Genomic DNA, 16,027 nt, shown 5'->3' on the forward strand with positions numbered 1-16,027 from the left:
AGTTGTTCAGTCCCACTATATATGTATAGTGGTTTCAGAACTGTTAAATCATTTTCTTGTGGGAAACAACTTATCAACTAGAGAACAGTACTTATGTGAAGTTATTTTTGCCTTTAGTGGACTCCTTTCATTTAGAGTTACTTAGGTTAACACCCTTTTCCCCTGCCAATATAGTAATTTTTAGCATAACAGCATAATCTTCAAATTGTTAAAGATAATAATTTTTTAAAATATATCAATATATAAAACTTTTGCCAGATCAACAAGATAAAATAAAAAGCATCATGTAATGCTCCAAACTTTTCCTAATTTCTTCTTTTTCATTTATTAACAAGAATAAGGTGAATATACATTTATTTGAGGCCCAAATGATATTCAAATTTAAAAATTGTTAACCAAATTTTTCTTCTTCACCTTTAAAAGAAGCTGCTGATATATTTTTTTTCTTTTCAAGAAGCTGCGGCTTTTGATAGCTGTATAGTTTTGTAAAGGTACTTATACTGGTTCACACATATACTTTCTTTGCAGTTTTATGATTAAAAAACATTACTCTTAAGAAAACTTTGAAGTATCTAACCACAATAATGTACAAAACATTTTCATTTTTTTCATCTTTTTTCAAAAAGAATCTTAAGGAGATAGATGGGCAAATTTTGTCAGTTTTACTTTGCAAGTAAAGAAATTGAGATTTAGTTAGTCCCATGTCCATATGACTTTAAAATGCCCGAGCAAGAAACAGAACCGAGATCTTCTGTCTCCCTGTTCAGTTATAATTTTGACAGCATTTTTTTTTTGCCATCTCCAAATAGATTCACTCGAATACATTTGTTTTTACATTGTCATAATTACTTGATAGTACTAATGACGAAAGCAATATTTCTAGTTGGCAGTGCAAGATTGACCATAATGCTTAATGATTAGAATACTGTACACAAAGTAAACTACAAGAGAGTAAATGTTCTTTGAAATAGACCAGTGATTCTTAAAAGTGGCATATAGCTAGATGTTATGATACATATTTTATTATATATCTGAATTTTACAAAGCCTGAAAATGGAAAATTTCAAATGAAATGGATTTTGGTAAAGCAAATTAAAATTAATTTTTAAATTATTGAATTTCTTTACTATTTTTACCCCCTCGCTCTTTTGTATTATATTAGTTTCCCAGGACTACTATAACAAATTACTGCAAACTGGGTGACTTAAAACAACAGAAACATATTCCCTCATAATTTTGGAAACCGGAAGTCTGAAATCAAGGTGTTAGCAGGGTTGATTCCTTCTGGAGGCTCAAAGGGAAAAATCAGTCTGTCCCATGCCTCTCTTCTAGATTCTGATCACTTAAGCTTAGGCAGCCCTTAGCGATCTTTGGTTTATACATGCATCACTCCAATATCTAATGGAAACAGATTTTTAAGCAAAAAATAAGTGGAAATTTTGGTTTCATTTATTGCTTTTTAGATCATAGGGGCTAGATATTTTGTATCATACAACTCTAAAATCCTTTCATTCTTATGTAGTATTTCTTTAATAATCTCCACATTTCTGATTATGTTTGTATTTAAATTTATTGTATATTCTTTGAGATACCAGAATGTGGATGACAAGTTAGGAAGAATAGTAACCAGTCTCCCTGTAGTTGTCCTGCTTGTGCCTTTTTCTTCCTGTATCCTTATTAGTTTGATTTAACTTTCAAAAATATGGTTAGAAAATAAATGAATCACTTTTCAAACATATGAACAGTATAAAATTTATAATTTATTTACATCAGCTTTATAAATTGCTTTTTTTTTTTTTTGCCTTATCAAGTTCTTGAATATTTTAAGGTTTGTTTTTTCCTTTTCTTTGGACCCGGGGGGAAAAAGTGTATATCTGGGACTTTTTTAGAAGACAAGTTATGACTTCCATGTTGCTATTTCTAGGGTTTTACATACGTAGATATGTTATTTTCAAAGTCTAAAATTCCAAGCCCCTTAAAAATTATACAGTTTACTAATTTTATTTTGTTTAGTAGTCATTCCAGATTTGATCCTAGGCCACAGGGCTAAATACCACAATTTTATTTTTGCCCTTCAAAACAAAATCATTTTTCATTTTAAATAAGTGTCTATAAAAAATAATGGGATATTTTGTATTGGCCCTTTAGAACAATTTACAACTTGTAAAATCCCCAAATAATCCTTGCTATTAGTGAGAGGCAGATGAGTTATAGAAGTCCTTCATTAATATCAAGATGCTATTTGGAACTAGAAAAACATTATCTCATTAATACCTTAACTTGATTTAGTGATTTGGTTTACTGGATTAGCTCTAGCATAGAGCAGGACCCCAAGAGAATAATATGCATGATAGATTAGGTTTTGGAAAAGGACTATGATGTCTTAACATCACTTTTTATTGTTTTATGGGCTTTGTTGTAATTATTTTATAAGTAGATGTGAATCTACCAACATTTTTATCACAATCCCCTGGGTTTGCTGGCATTAGGTGAGGTAACATATATTAGGGTGGCTCTGAGAAACTTTCTACATGGTAGAGTTAGAGAGATAAAATAATACAAATTAAATAATATCTACTCTGTAAAAGAAAATTAAACAATTTACTACTCATGGTGTTATGCCAATGAGGTAAAAATACACATCATGTATATGTAAGAAAAATATTAAAAATCAGTCATTCACTAAATGTGTGAGAGCAATCTAGTTTTGACATACGGCATCCTATTGGACCTCAGAGTGATTGGTTGGCTAGGCAGGTATCTTCTCACCTTAGTGAAGATGATTGTCCTGACAGAACTGGACTGTTCTATTAAATATATAGAATGCATTCAACAAAGCTATTGACAACTTGTTTTGTGCAAGGCTCTTGACTATATGCTGTAGAGGATGCCAGAAATAATAGGACAAAATGTCTTCTTTAGAAGCCATTAGGTCTATTAGGGGGATGGAATGTGTATACGGATAATTGCAATTGAGATACGTGGTTTAGTTGCCATATAACTGTAGTTCCATTTAGATAGGGACATTAATTGGTCCCTGACTCTAGGTACTGGAGGACAGTTCCTAGAAAAGGTTATATTCGATGTAGGTCTTGAAAGATGAAAAGGATTTCAATAGTCTGAGATAAGGTAAAGATGTGGTATGGAAGAACACACATAACAAGTAGGAGGGCATGAGTTCTTCTTATTTATTTATTTAGAATGAAAATTGACTTTGCTAGAACATAGGCCTCATTGACAATTATGGCTGGAAAAATAAGTGTGCCAAGATGTAGGATGTAGAGAATGATCCTAGTGCTAAGCCAAAAGGCTAGAGTAATAATCCCTAAATATTAAATTGAAAATTAAACTCAAAGTTACTATTTTATCTTATAAAGAATTTTATTTTTAAAGGGACAAACTACAGTTGCTTTAAAAACTGAAATATATATATACATATACATATGTGTCTGTATATGTCTCAAATTTTCTGAACTGAATAATTCCCTCTCATGTGGTTGATGGAAAACTTTATATAAAGCAAGTACAAAATACCCTGGGAATTCACACATTTAACATTTGTGATTTTACTGAGGCATTACTTTAAATAGTGTACTTTAGAGAACATTCAGATCTAGTCACTTAACTAGTCTCTGATCTTAAGAAACCATCAATTCTCTTGTCATGATCTCAAACAGACTTTACAGTTGACCCTTGAACAAGGTGGGTTTGAACTGCACTGGTCCACTTCTATGCTGATATTTTTCAGTAGTAAATACTATAGTACTACACTGTTCGTGGTTGGTTAAATCTGTGGGTTTGGAGGAACTCTGGATAAAGAGGGTAGACTATAAATTATAGGCTGATTAACCTCCATGTTGTTCAAGGGGCAACTGTGTTTGAGAAATTAAATACAACAGTGGTATAAGGGGTTCACAAGCAACTTAGGATGTATCCTACTCTGAATATCAAGGAGTTACTTTACTCAAATATTGTAGTAAGGAGTTTCAAAAGCTCCTCTATCCATCTTCAAAAATCACTCACTATCATATCTCTGACTTTAAAAACACAAAGTTGCCAAAACATAATTAAAACACCCTATTGGTTTTTAATAAAGTAAGTATAATATATATTTTGATTATAATTAAGGTTTTAAGCAGTGTAAGAAATATACACTATTTTAGTATTCAATTCTAGCTATTTATGTTTAAAAGAAAAAAAAAGCAGCCTAAATTTATTAAAGACTTAAGGTAAATGTCATATTTTCAGAATAGTTTTGAAGAAATGGCCATGGCAGTTTGACCCGGGTATATACTATCTTACAGATTCTCTCTTTGAGCAAAGGAAGGAGAGGGGTGTGGGACAATTTCAACAACATCCATCCAACAAAAACATCATTATATTTGATTGATTTTTTTGAGTTGTGGGGTTTTTTTATTGTTGGAAATGGGAGATTTCAAGAAACACAAGTCTAAAAAGGTCCGCTCTTTTTAGTTTCAAAATGAATCAGAGCCTGATAGTTCACTCTGACTGCGCACCTACACTTAGGCAAGGTCAAGGCTGTGCTTTCTTTATTCTTTATTCTTTTTTGGAAAAAGATTTGATTTTCTGGTTTTTCACTACAGGAGACAAATTGACACTGGTGATATCCTTCAGAATAAGATGAGTTGACTGAAGAGTTTCAGGTGGTTCATTGATAAGAGTTTGTGTTGGTTTGGGATCCTCAGTCTTTTGTTCATCAGTATGTTTTAGTGCTTTTAATGGAGACCTGGTGATGGGGCTCCTGTCTCATTAGTTGACAAGATTTTGAATGTACTAGCCAAGTGTTTTGGAAGGCAAATAAAAGTCATCATCGTCATCTCCTAGACATAATTCACTAGTGCTCATTTCAGACTCGTTACTTTCTTCTCTTTTAGAATCATTTCTCATTTTATTTTGTCAGAAAGGAGTAACTTAATACCAAAAAAAGATTGTAAGCATTACTGAAACTGACAGAACCATCCAAATGTTTTTTGGGACAGATTTTTTTGGTTGCTGTTTAATTTTCATTTTTTTCTCCCTCTATACCTTAATACACAATTTGATTTTCTCTTTACATTAGCTTTTCTTTTATCTTTTTCTTTCATGTGAATCTCTAAGGTTAGGTGTAGTTTGTTCAAATTTAGGCTCAAAAATAACTTCTTTTATGTTAGTAATTCTTTCTAGCTGAATCTGCAAATATAATTCTTTCCAATTAAAAAAATGTCCCTGATTCATGACTTCTTTCAAAGTCATCCATGGTATCAAATTACCAAAATTGTTAAAACTACTCTTTAAACTGCCATGGATGGATGTTCCATATAGGACATTGTCAGTAGATTATGTCACCTGAACTAGAATATTCAAAATCAAATCTGTCGGTCTTGAGGAATAGCTGGTATTGGTTCTTCTGTTTATAATGATTCTCCTTGTTCTAAAAAGTCAGCTTCCTGAAGAGAAACTTGAGGTAAACCCTTCAAAAATAAGTCCATGGAGTCATTACTGTTGGAGTTCATGCTAAAGGGACATACCTACTGGTTTTGAGCAGGTTCTTCTCTTTGTTCTGAAATATATCTTTCTTTCAAAGGAAATAGCTGACATTCAAGGTAGTAACATTCTTTTCTGACCTTAGGATGATATCTTGGGCTTTCTCATTTTGGATTTTTCATTGCCCAAGTCTAACACTAACATTTTATTATAGTTCAGGTAATTTTTCAACAGTGTAGAAATGCTGGTGATCATTTGGCATGGCCCAACTACAAATGACTTGGCTTTTGCCAATTTCTACCAAGTTTTTATTCCTTTTCTCTTTTGTTTCTTTGTGCCTTCAAGACTAACTTGAAAGGACTCTTCAAGGCACATTTCTTTGGCCATCTTTGGCTTTGGCCCCTGCCTCTGCCAGAGCCCTCCTCCTCACATTCCAAGGCTCTGCAAAGCTGTTGGCATGACCCTCAACCCCAAAGACTGTGGCATCATCTCCTGCCGCCTGAGAATTCTGAGACCACAGTTGAAACTCTCTGCTGCACTCATCCATCGGCTGTCTGGAGGTGGTCATGTGATGTGATGGCTTTGCCAGGCACTCAGGTAGAGTCCTGCTCTGTCAGGCAGCTTCCACAACCCCTTAAAATAACTTTAAAAATATGACAGAACAGTCACCTTACCACATTCAGTCTCTAACTTAATTTCTTTTCAGTTTCTTCAACAAATTTAGTAAATATTTGTTAAGTGTTTCAACATACTGGACATTTTGTTGGGTGGTAGAGATACAGAAGCAAACAAGACCTGTGAGAACCCTGTCCTCAGAAATCTTATATTCTACCAAATATCTTACCCAAATTTAAAATAGGAACTGGAATTTCCCCTAAGTTGCCATATGTATCTTTAACTTAATGATACATAGCAGAAAACATGTTCATGTAGTCTAATACAACATGATATTTATAAAATTGGTATTTCTCCATAGGAAATATTTCAAGATAATAGGATATTTGACAATTAGCAGAGGCAGCATGAAAACATTAAGCTTTTTAGTTGGGAAGGGAAAGAACTAGTCTGTAAAATCAGAGAAAGGAGAATGGAGGGAGACTGTGGGCTTCACAATTTGAACTTGGACCAGCCTTGTTTTCTTACAATGCTTAGAATGTTACTTTTATTCTGTGCATTCATCCCAATAACATGATATTTTAACCTTTGAATATTCAAATCTAACCCACTTCTACATATTCATACAGATGATTAATTAGACAGAATAGTAGAGGATGATTCAATATGTTAATATTTACATTTTTCTATTCTTAGCTGAAGAAAAAAATTTTACCATATGAAATCAAAAGGTTAGATAAATTTATGAGTCTATAAAAATTGTGAGTTAATTTTTTACATTTATACATACAGAGAGAGGGAGACGTTTATACACAGAGAGAGAGAGACAGAGACAGACAGAGAGAGTAGAAAAACCTAAAATTGTAAGGAAGGAAAAATCAACAATGATCCCACTACCCAGAAATTAATAACACTTAACCCTGAAAATACCTCATTAATATAAGTACTGTTACACTTACCATTTTATGGATGGAGAAGTTGAGGTTTACATGGGTTAGGTAACATACAGTGGTGCCCAGCTGGTAGGTGACATAGATGTGATTTGAACCTGTCTACTTAACTTCAAAGCCCTGTTTTTAGCCAAAGTGAATAATTGTTCTTGTAAGTTATGATTTCTAATGAGTGACATATGTGTAGTTTATTTAACTAATACTCCATTTTTGGATATTCAGGTTGTTTCATAGTTTTTTCTTATACAATGCTACAATAAACACTGAACATTCTTGCCTACTGTTTATATAGAATAATATATATAGCAATGAGGACTTGTACCACTGGCATTTTACAAACGACCTTCCAGAATTATTTTCCATGGTTTTTTCAAATATACAAACAAGTAGAAAGAACGTTAAAATGAACCCCAATATATCCCATCAGCCATCTTCAACAGTGATCATTATTTTACTGCTTCTGTTTCATCTATGCTGATATTTATTTTGTTTACTATAATATTGTAAAGAAAATCCATATATCATTTTACTCATAAGTGATTCATTGCATATCTCTAATAGATAAGAATTGAACTCTGTAATGATTTCCTGTTTTTCTTTTTTTTTTTTTCAATTTATATGTTGAAGAAATAGGATTATTTTTCCTCAACAATTTTCCATGATCTAGATTTGACTAATCAGTTGTGGTGTTGTTTAACCTGTTCTTTTTTCCCTCTTTTTTTTTTTTGTTCTTCATATACACTGGTGGTTATATCTAAAGGCTTGATGGGATTCAAGTTCTTTTTTTTTTTTTTACAAAAATGCTTTATTGGTGGTGTTATATACCATATTAGGAAGCATACAATTTCAGGTTGCCCTATTTTCAATGATGACAAGATTGTCACTGGGTTCAGGCACATGTCCTTTAGTCTATCTTCCTTCTTTCTTTACTTCTCTTCCCCTCCTTCTTTCTAAATCTTTTCCAGTCTGATATCCTGAATTCGTAACTAATTTTTGTTTTCCATTTCCATGATTACGAGTGATTTTGATTTTTTCAACATGCTTATTGGCCTTTTGAAGTGCCTTAACAAATTGCCTCTTTGTCTTTTGTTTGTTTCACTATTTGCCTCTGTGGAAGAACAAACAGGGTCTTTGGGGTTCTTTTTTTGTGTGTGTATTTTAATGTAATTAGATTAGGGATATGTTTGATTTTTTACATGGCACATTTTTAAGAGACAGTCCTTTAAAAAAACTTTCCTAATCTAACAAGGAAATTCATTTCTTGTATACTAGTTTAATTGACACATAGTGGTTAAACTCTTACAAGACTGGTGAGTATATTTAATCTCCAAGGAAAAAATACTTCAGAAATTTAAGGAAAAGCACAGTTTTCTACACAGAATATTTTACCAAATAAAGTTTTTTTATAACAGACACTTTCAGGCTCACAGTTACACAAAAAACACTTCTTGAATTTTTTTTTCCATTTTATTTATTTATTTATTTATTTATTTTTTTTTGCCTTACGCGGGCCTCTCACTCTTGTGGCCTCTCCCGTTGCGGAGCACAGGCTCCGGACGCGCAGGCTCAGTGGCCATGGCTCACGGGCCTAGCTGCTCCGCGGCATGTGGGATCTTCCCAGACCAGGGCATGAACCCATGTCCCCTGCATCGGCAGGCGGACTCTCAACCACTGCGCCACCAGGGAAGCCCAATATTCTAATACATTTAAATACATGTAAATTAAATTTGTGAGAAGTTTAAGAATTAGGTTATTGGGCATTCTGCTATAAGATTTGATACACAGGGTTTAATTAATAGAAAGTAGCCACGGCCTGACTTGAAAATAAATTGTTATGAAATATTCTTAATGAGAAGAATAAGTTTATTCTGAAACTCTTGTCACTGACATAGAAGCTTTATTTTGACTTGAGGGAATACCCATGATGGTGAAGGAACACGTCAGGGATTTTAGAGCATTGGTGTGAGGGACTATTTTGTTAAATTAGTCTGTGTATTTTATACTAGGTAATGTAATTTACCTAAAACATCTCTAATGTTTTTAACTTAATTTTGTAAATTAAATATATGTACACATATTGTCATTTTTACAACTCTGAATTAAAGATATCACTATCTCTGCTATGCAAATGAGGACACTGAGATCCAGGGGTTTAAATAACTTATCCAACTCAAGTAACTTGCCCAAGATCACATAACAAGTACTAAAGCAAGACTCATCTTTTCACTCTTTGCACTGTAAGCTCTAGGTACATTAAACAACTTCAGGTTCTCTAATTTGGCCTATTTTTCTCACTTCTTGGCCTTTCCATATGCTAGTTCTTCTTCCTGAAACAATCTTACCTTCCCACACCATCTTCACACAATGAACTTTCACTCAGCCTTCGGTTTTCACACCAGGCATCATCTTCCAGTCCTCATGAGGTGTGTCTCAGTGACCTCAGTGTGTGAACATTCAGTGCATCCTTGTTGATGTGGACCACAATGTATTATCTTTGCTGTGTTTTTTGCTTGTATGTACAATGAGTGAGATCAGGGGGTATGTCTTGTTCACTGTTGTATTCTCAGCCCCTAGCACACTGACTAGTGTACAGTAAGGCCATTTGATTTGAAATATTTGCTGCTTAAGTGAACGTATATTTACAAATGTTGAGCAAAGCAACATGTTTCTAGATTTGGCAAATGTAAGCATTTTGATAACTTCTGAGGTGAGAACTTCCTGAAACCCCATTTACATGAGGAAGCTGGAGAATAATTATTCTGGAAAGATGTGTCATTAATTACACTCACAGGATAAATGGCAGAAAAAAAAAACATATATCCAAGAGGAAGGGATAATGAAAAACAATTATGGATTTTCATTAATAGCCTGGCAAAGAGTAAGGACTAATGAGAAAAATATAAGAATATTTATCTAGCATATAATTGTGAGAACACAATATTATCATTCATAAAGTTTCAGCAATTGGAAACCATTCATCTAATTATACATCTAATAGCTCTGTTCTTGACAAACCAGTTCACTTGTTTTTTCATATTAAGATATATATGTATACATCCTATACATACACAAGCTCTCCGCTGGAAAAATTTATTGGTTTACTTACATTATCAAGAGCATTTGCTAATCACGTTTGTGCTTGCAGTGGCACATGGGAGGGACACCAGTGTAAAATGAATCTGACAGACACAAGTTCTCTTCTCAGAGAACTTTATTGTTAAGACAAACACTCAGGAGCATAATAATAAACTGTTCGTTATAACAATTTCCATACCCAATCCCATTGTCAACATATTTCAAGCAATATTAAATACAATTGGAATACAACCCTGGAGTATGTGACAACTGTGTATCACTCTTTTCTATGCCACTAAAACTGAATGCAAATCAGCTAGGGATGTGTTCATTTTTACCTATCAGTGCTGTAGGCAGATAAAGCTTTATTTGTCCTGGCCTCTGTGTCATGTTGATATCACTGACCAAACACCAATTTGGGCTGTTCTTTTGTGTAAGAAGGAACAGGAGCAATTTAACTCACGCTTAGGCAACTTTCATTGTCTCATTCATGTTCCCTTTCCTGGCACTGATTACTTATCTTGGCCCTCCTATTAACTCTGTGTGACTTGAGGGATACAGAATATAACAACTTGTGTGATCTATCTCATTTGTAAAATGCAACTAATCTACTTACTGTGGCAATGTGTGGAATTTGTAATAACACCAGGCAACTGTAATTACTTGAATGACTAGAAAAAATTTACCACAAATTTGGAGGCAAGACACAGGTTATATCAAATCTTTCTCAGTGTAACATATAGATGTCTCCACAATGTATCCCACTGCATAGGATAAAAACTAGTTTAGGTATACTGTATTTCTGTCTTTACAAGAGCCTGGGGTAGTTTTCTTCTTCTTTTCTTTACTTTTAGCCAAATATTTAGTATAAGATATTCAAATTAAATATAAATATGCTGGACTGTAGATCCATATAATTACTCTTCCTACTTTAAAATAACTTGTTAGATTTTATCAACTATTTAATCCCTTTTATAAAGAACTTAAATGCTTTTGTGCTAAACACTCAGTTTCCTTCTCCCTTGCCACTTGCATCTATTGGAGCTAAAAGAATAATTCCTCATTTCCCCAGCCTCCCTTGCAGCTAGGCTTGGTCTTGTAACAATAGTTCCAGTCAGTGAAATTTTAGCAGAAGATAACTGGGGTGTTCTTGAAATGATTTTGCTTTTCTAGTAAAGGAAACAGAGGCTTATCAAGTTGAAAGAAATCTGCAGTAGCTATCTTGAGGAAAAGGCCAAAATAATAAAAAGAACAAGGAGATGACTTTGTTGAGCTATTAAATCAGTGCCAACAGCTTCCTACTTTCAGAATTCTAATAACGTGAGGAAAAATAAACCTCTGTAAGTGGTTAAGCTGAGACAAGATAAGAGACTATAGATATACATTCAATTATATATATATATATATATATAGTATATATATGCATATACATATGTTAATGAAGTAAGAAATTTGGAGGGGGTGCAAAAAAATCAATTGTATGAAATGCAGGTTCACGTTACTATGAGTTTAATGAAAATCATTATTTTTGCAAAATTAGTATAATTGTAAATAAGTTAAATAATTATAATGTTATAAGCACACATTGAATTGAGAAAATCCCCAATGAGCAGGAAGCAATCACTTCCTAACATTACCCCCCAACCCTCCCCCAACACCCTCAACACAGAGAAGAAAAGAATTTTTAGCTCCCTTGGGGAGGGGGGTGGGCTAGAGGATGGGACTTAATCACCAAGTATGTATTACCAAGTTTAATGAAATTATTAATTTACTGTAATTTAAAAGATAAAGCAAAATTTAAATGTGATTGTCAAAGGAATTCAGTAAATATTTCTCAAGTGCATTTTTGAAAGCAGTGCTGTGCTAGCACTGCAAGGTATACAAAAAAGTATGATTCTTAATATCAGCCTCTTACAAGAAGCTTACAAGAAGCTTACAAGAAACAGTGACTATATTTTCTAAAACCTTTAGGCTTGTAATCATGGTGCAGCAACTAAAATTTAATGTCAATTTTAGATATCTAGAAAGTGAATTTTTATTAGTAAAATCCAGATTCTTTTGGTTACTATAAAAAAGTATGCCTAACTTTTTTGTACTTACATTCTAAAATATTAATAGGTCAATAATTCTGTTATAATAAAAATATTTAGTAGTACTCTATCATATATGCACAGAGCTCTCATAATCAGATGTTTGGTAAAATAAAAATGAAGCCTTCAAGTCATGTGTGTTTGCTTCCTCAATTAATTCAACAATATTTTATTTAAATGTATCATTATTGTAATGTGGAAAACTTAATGGGAAACTCTTTTCCAAAGCCTTAATGATTTGATATATTCATGGACTTTATGATGAGGGAAAATAATAATAATCTGTAGCCTAGAAAGACTAATTGAAAAATAAATTTTACTTAAGGTCCTTGCTAATGAATGACCAAGGTTAGCTTCGATTCTACCTTAAAGATATGTTGTCAAAAATGTTAGCTTTACCAGGCTTCCAGAGAAATTAAATAGCCTGTATTTCAAAGTGGAAGAGACATATTCATAATGGCAAAGGATAGGCTAGAGTAGGAATAATAAAGTTAATTGACTAATTGTTCCATAATGCAGTACTTCTCCAACCCAAGGAAACTTCCATGTTTAGACAATACTGCAGGAAAATGAGAGGAACGTGTGTTCTTGAAAAAAATGCTGTCAAAACTTGTGCCTAACTCTAAATGTTGGAAGCCAAGGTCATTCACTGTTCTTTGAGGATAATTTAATTTCCATACTGTATTTGCACTTTTAATGCTACATCTATTTGTCCCAAGTTACATGACAAAGACATTAAATTTCTAATCAGTAACAAAACCAACAATTGTCTGGTGGCGAGTTTCATTATTGCCTTTCTCTTTTTCAAACATTTTACTCACAGCTGTGATAGTTGAATGGATGTCCCAATTACCTTGGAATATGGGTGGCAGCAGCTAGAGATTAGAATTCATCTCTAGGCAGGACTAAGATGGCATCTAACATAAATCAAGAGGATATAAGTCAAATGCAAATGAGTCAACAGAAGCAGGCACATTATTAATATGCAGTGAGGGATCACATCTGATTTGCTTATCACTGTATCACCAGCATCTACTACAATGTCTGGCACATAGTAGGTTCCAAGTCAACAGTTATCAAATCTCCAGTTTAAAAAGAAAGGTCAGAATTATCTTGGGAGTGTTATTTATAAGAACACATTAGCAGCAAGGATAGAGTGTGATGCAAAAATCTTTGTGAGCTGAAGAGTATGTTATATATTTAGAGTCAAAACTCAGAAATGCCCTGATTGCTTGTGGGGCTTGGGTCTGCAAGGGGAGGAAATGATTTTGTCTGCAGGAGTCAACGTCTCAACCCTTCAGGTCAAGGTAGCTGACTGGTATAAAAGAAACAAACAAGCAAAAAACTAAATCTCAGTAAACAATTGTAATAAAAGGCTTACTTCACATTTTTTTTTTCAAAGTCCAGTGCAGGTCAACAGAGTACACTCTATATAAGCAGCTGTCCAGAGGTCTGGACTCCTTTTATTTTTTTTGCATTTAGTTCCTTTAAATCTTTGGAATTTTCATCATCAACCAGAAGATGAGGGAAGAGAATGAGGTATAAACGTACTCAGAAATTGGCATGCATCACTTCCACTCACATTCCATGGTCCAAAAATAAGTCAGAAGGCCACACCAAAAGGGTGTGGAAAATGTACTCTTACTTTCCTCAGGAAGAAGGGGAGAACATGGGAACTGGTGAGTACTCGCACTGTCTTTTACAGTCCACTCTTCAGAACATCACATACTTGTTTTACTCTTTTTCCCATGTATAGGACAGATTCATTTCCCCTCCAGAAAGGCAACCCAAAATCCCATTTAGTCCCTGGATCCACGCCAAAGTGTAGGGACACTACTTGGGTGATAGGCAGTCCTCTTCATGAGACCTAAATGTGGTTCCATGTGGGCCAACAGCCTAAGAACGAAAAGAAAAAGTAATCCACAACCTCATGCATAACAATAATGTGCAATGATGGAGCATAATTTAAAAAATAGTAGAAACTTATTTTTAGATAGTGGAAGAATGGAAGACACTGGGCCATAACAATTATGAAACATAACTAGGCAGGATGTGAAGACACCTGCTGTGAGGGGGATGGGAGGAATGTTTCTTAATTAGACTCCAATTCTAATAAGAAGAACACATTCATCCATTTTTTTAAAGTTCCCTGGCTCCAGGCTATGTCTGGGAAGTTCCTTCTTTTCTATTAGCCTCCATCACCAGATCTGATGTGAGAATTGGTGGGTATGTCTATCTTGGTGGATGCCCACTATTCACAACTTACTTCCGGCACGTGCAAGTATTGGGGCCAGAGAGTCATTTTAAATATCAAGTAAGTTCAGGATCCTGATTTCTTTGGCCATAAAATTTTCTTAAAAACGTAGTAGGCTTTTTTTCTTTTAAATATGAACAAGGTTCTATTGACATATATATATATATATATATATATATATACACATACATAAAGCTGGGAAAGAGAAGGGCGTAGTAGGCCTTTGATCTATGTGATTCAAGTCAACTCTATCAGTAACTATACCCTAAGTTCTTTCCTGTGTATGCCAGTCTGACTCTACTTAATGGTAGCTACCTTAGGCCTTCAGACATGGCTAGAGAGGCTATATCCTAAATCTGACCTTTGCTATGATGGCTAAAACTCAGTAGAACTTTGACTCTGAGAGGCAAATTTTGGGGATCTTATTTCCTATGGTTTGGCACCTAGAAGTTGTTGTCTCTAACATTCCTTGAAGGCCTTAAGTTTATTGGCTCTCTCTTCCCTGTCATTTCTGCTCACAAATCTGCCAATTCTCGTTTAAGTTCATCTCGTTCTTATAATATTCTACTGAAAACAGCAGTAGCATCTGATACACATGATCATGTTCATTCTTTCCTCCAGAGCTACAGGCTCTGTGAGCAGGTGCCTGCTTCCGAGCTTTCACTAGTTAAATTTTCACCAAATGTTTGAAAAAGCAGAATAGGTTTTTCCAGCCTTATAGCTTCTGTCTCCTTGCCATCTATAGCCCAAATATCTAGCATTAGCTTAATGCCCATATTTTAGTTTTTGTCATGTTAACACCGAACTTCAGGGTATAACTTTCTAAATTAGAGAAGCTTTTTGCTGCAATAAACAACCTCCACCTCGAGTGGCTTGAGCAATACAAGTTCATTTCTTACTCATGTCACAGTCCAATATAGCTCTCTGTTTGGTGGAGGGGTTGGCATGTGTGCAGGCTTCAAAGACCCCTGTCCCATTCATCTGTGACTACTTCTAGTTCAGCAGTTCTCAAAGTGTGGTCCGTGGACCTTTGGGCTGGGGAGGCCAGTAAGGTCAAACTTTTTCTTAGTAACTAATGAAAATTATGTGTCTTTTTCAGTGTGTTGACATTTGCACTGATGGTAAAAAAGCAATGGTGAGTAAAGCTGCTTGTGCTTTCACAAGAATCAAAGCAGTGGCATCAAACTGAAATAGTACTATCTTCTTCACTGCCACTCACTTGCAATCAAAATATCATCAGTTTCTTTTAAGAATGTCCTTGATGAAGGAAGATTAATTATTTTAATAAATCCTAACTTTTGAGTGAAAATCTTTTTTTATTCTGCATGAAGTAATGGGAATTATGCATAGGGTATTTCTGCTGCATACCAAAGTCCAATGGTTGTCTCATGGAAAAGCCCTCGTTCTATTGTTGGAGTTTCAAACTGAACTTGTCTTTTTTTGTTTGTTTGTTTCCTTAGTATACTATTTCTGCTTGAAAGAACAGACAATTCATACTTGGATATTTAGCAGAAATTTCCTTAAGAGTTAACAAAGTGAGTCAATTATTTCAAGGGCAA

At 34.2% G+C, this 16,027-nt stretch overlaps 1 protein-coding gene and 1 pseudogene across 2 annotated transcripts in view; one reads left to right on the plus strand and one right to left on the minus strand.

Annotated features, from left to right (window-relative positions):
• Positions 1–16,027, plus strand: part of LRRC7 (leucine rich repeat containing 7) — a 497,427-nt gene that overhangs the window by 39,000 nt on the left and 442,400 nt on the right. The gene's annotated exons all lie outside the window — the stretch shown is intronic.
• On the minus strand, positions 4,451–5,871 carry LOC132483547 (shugoshin 1-like; annotated as a pseudogene).

Source organism: Mesoplodon densirostris, chromosome 2, assembly GCF_025265405.1.
Source record: "Mesoplodon densirostris isolate mMesDen1 chromosome 2, mMesDen1 primary haplotype, whole genome shotgun sequence".
In the NCBI taxonomy this organism is placed as follows: domain Eukaryota; kingdom Metazoa; phylum Chordata; class Mammalia; order Artiodactyla; family Ziphiidae; genus Mesoplodon; species Mesoplodon densirostris.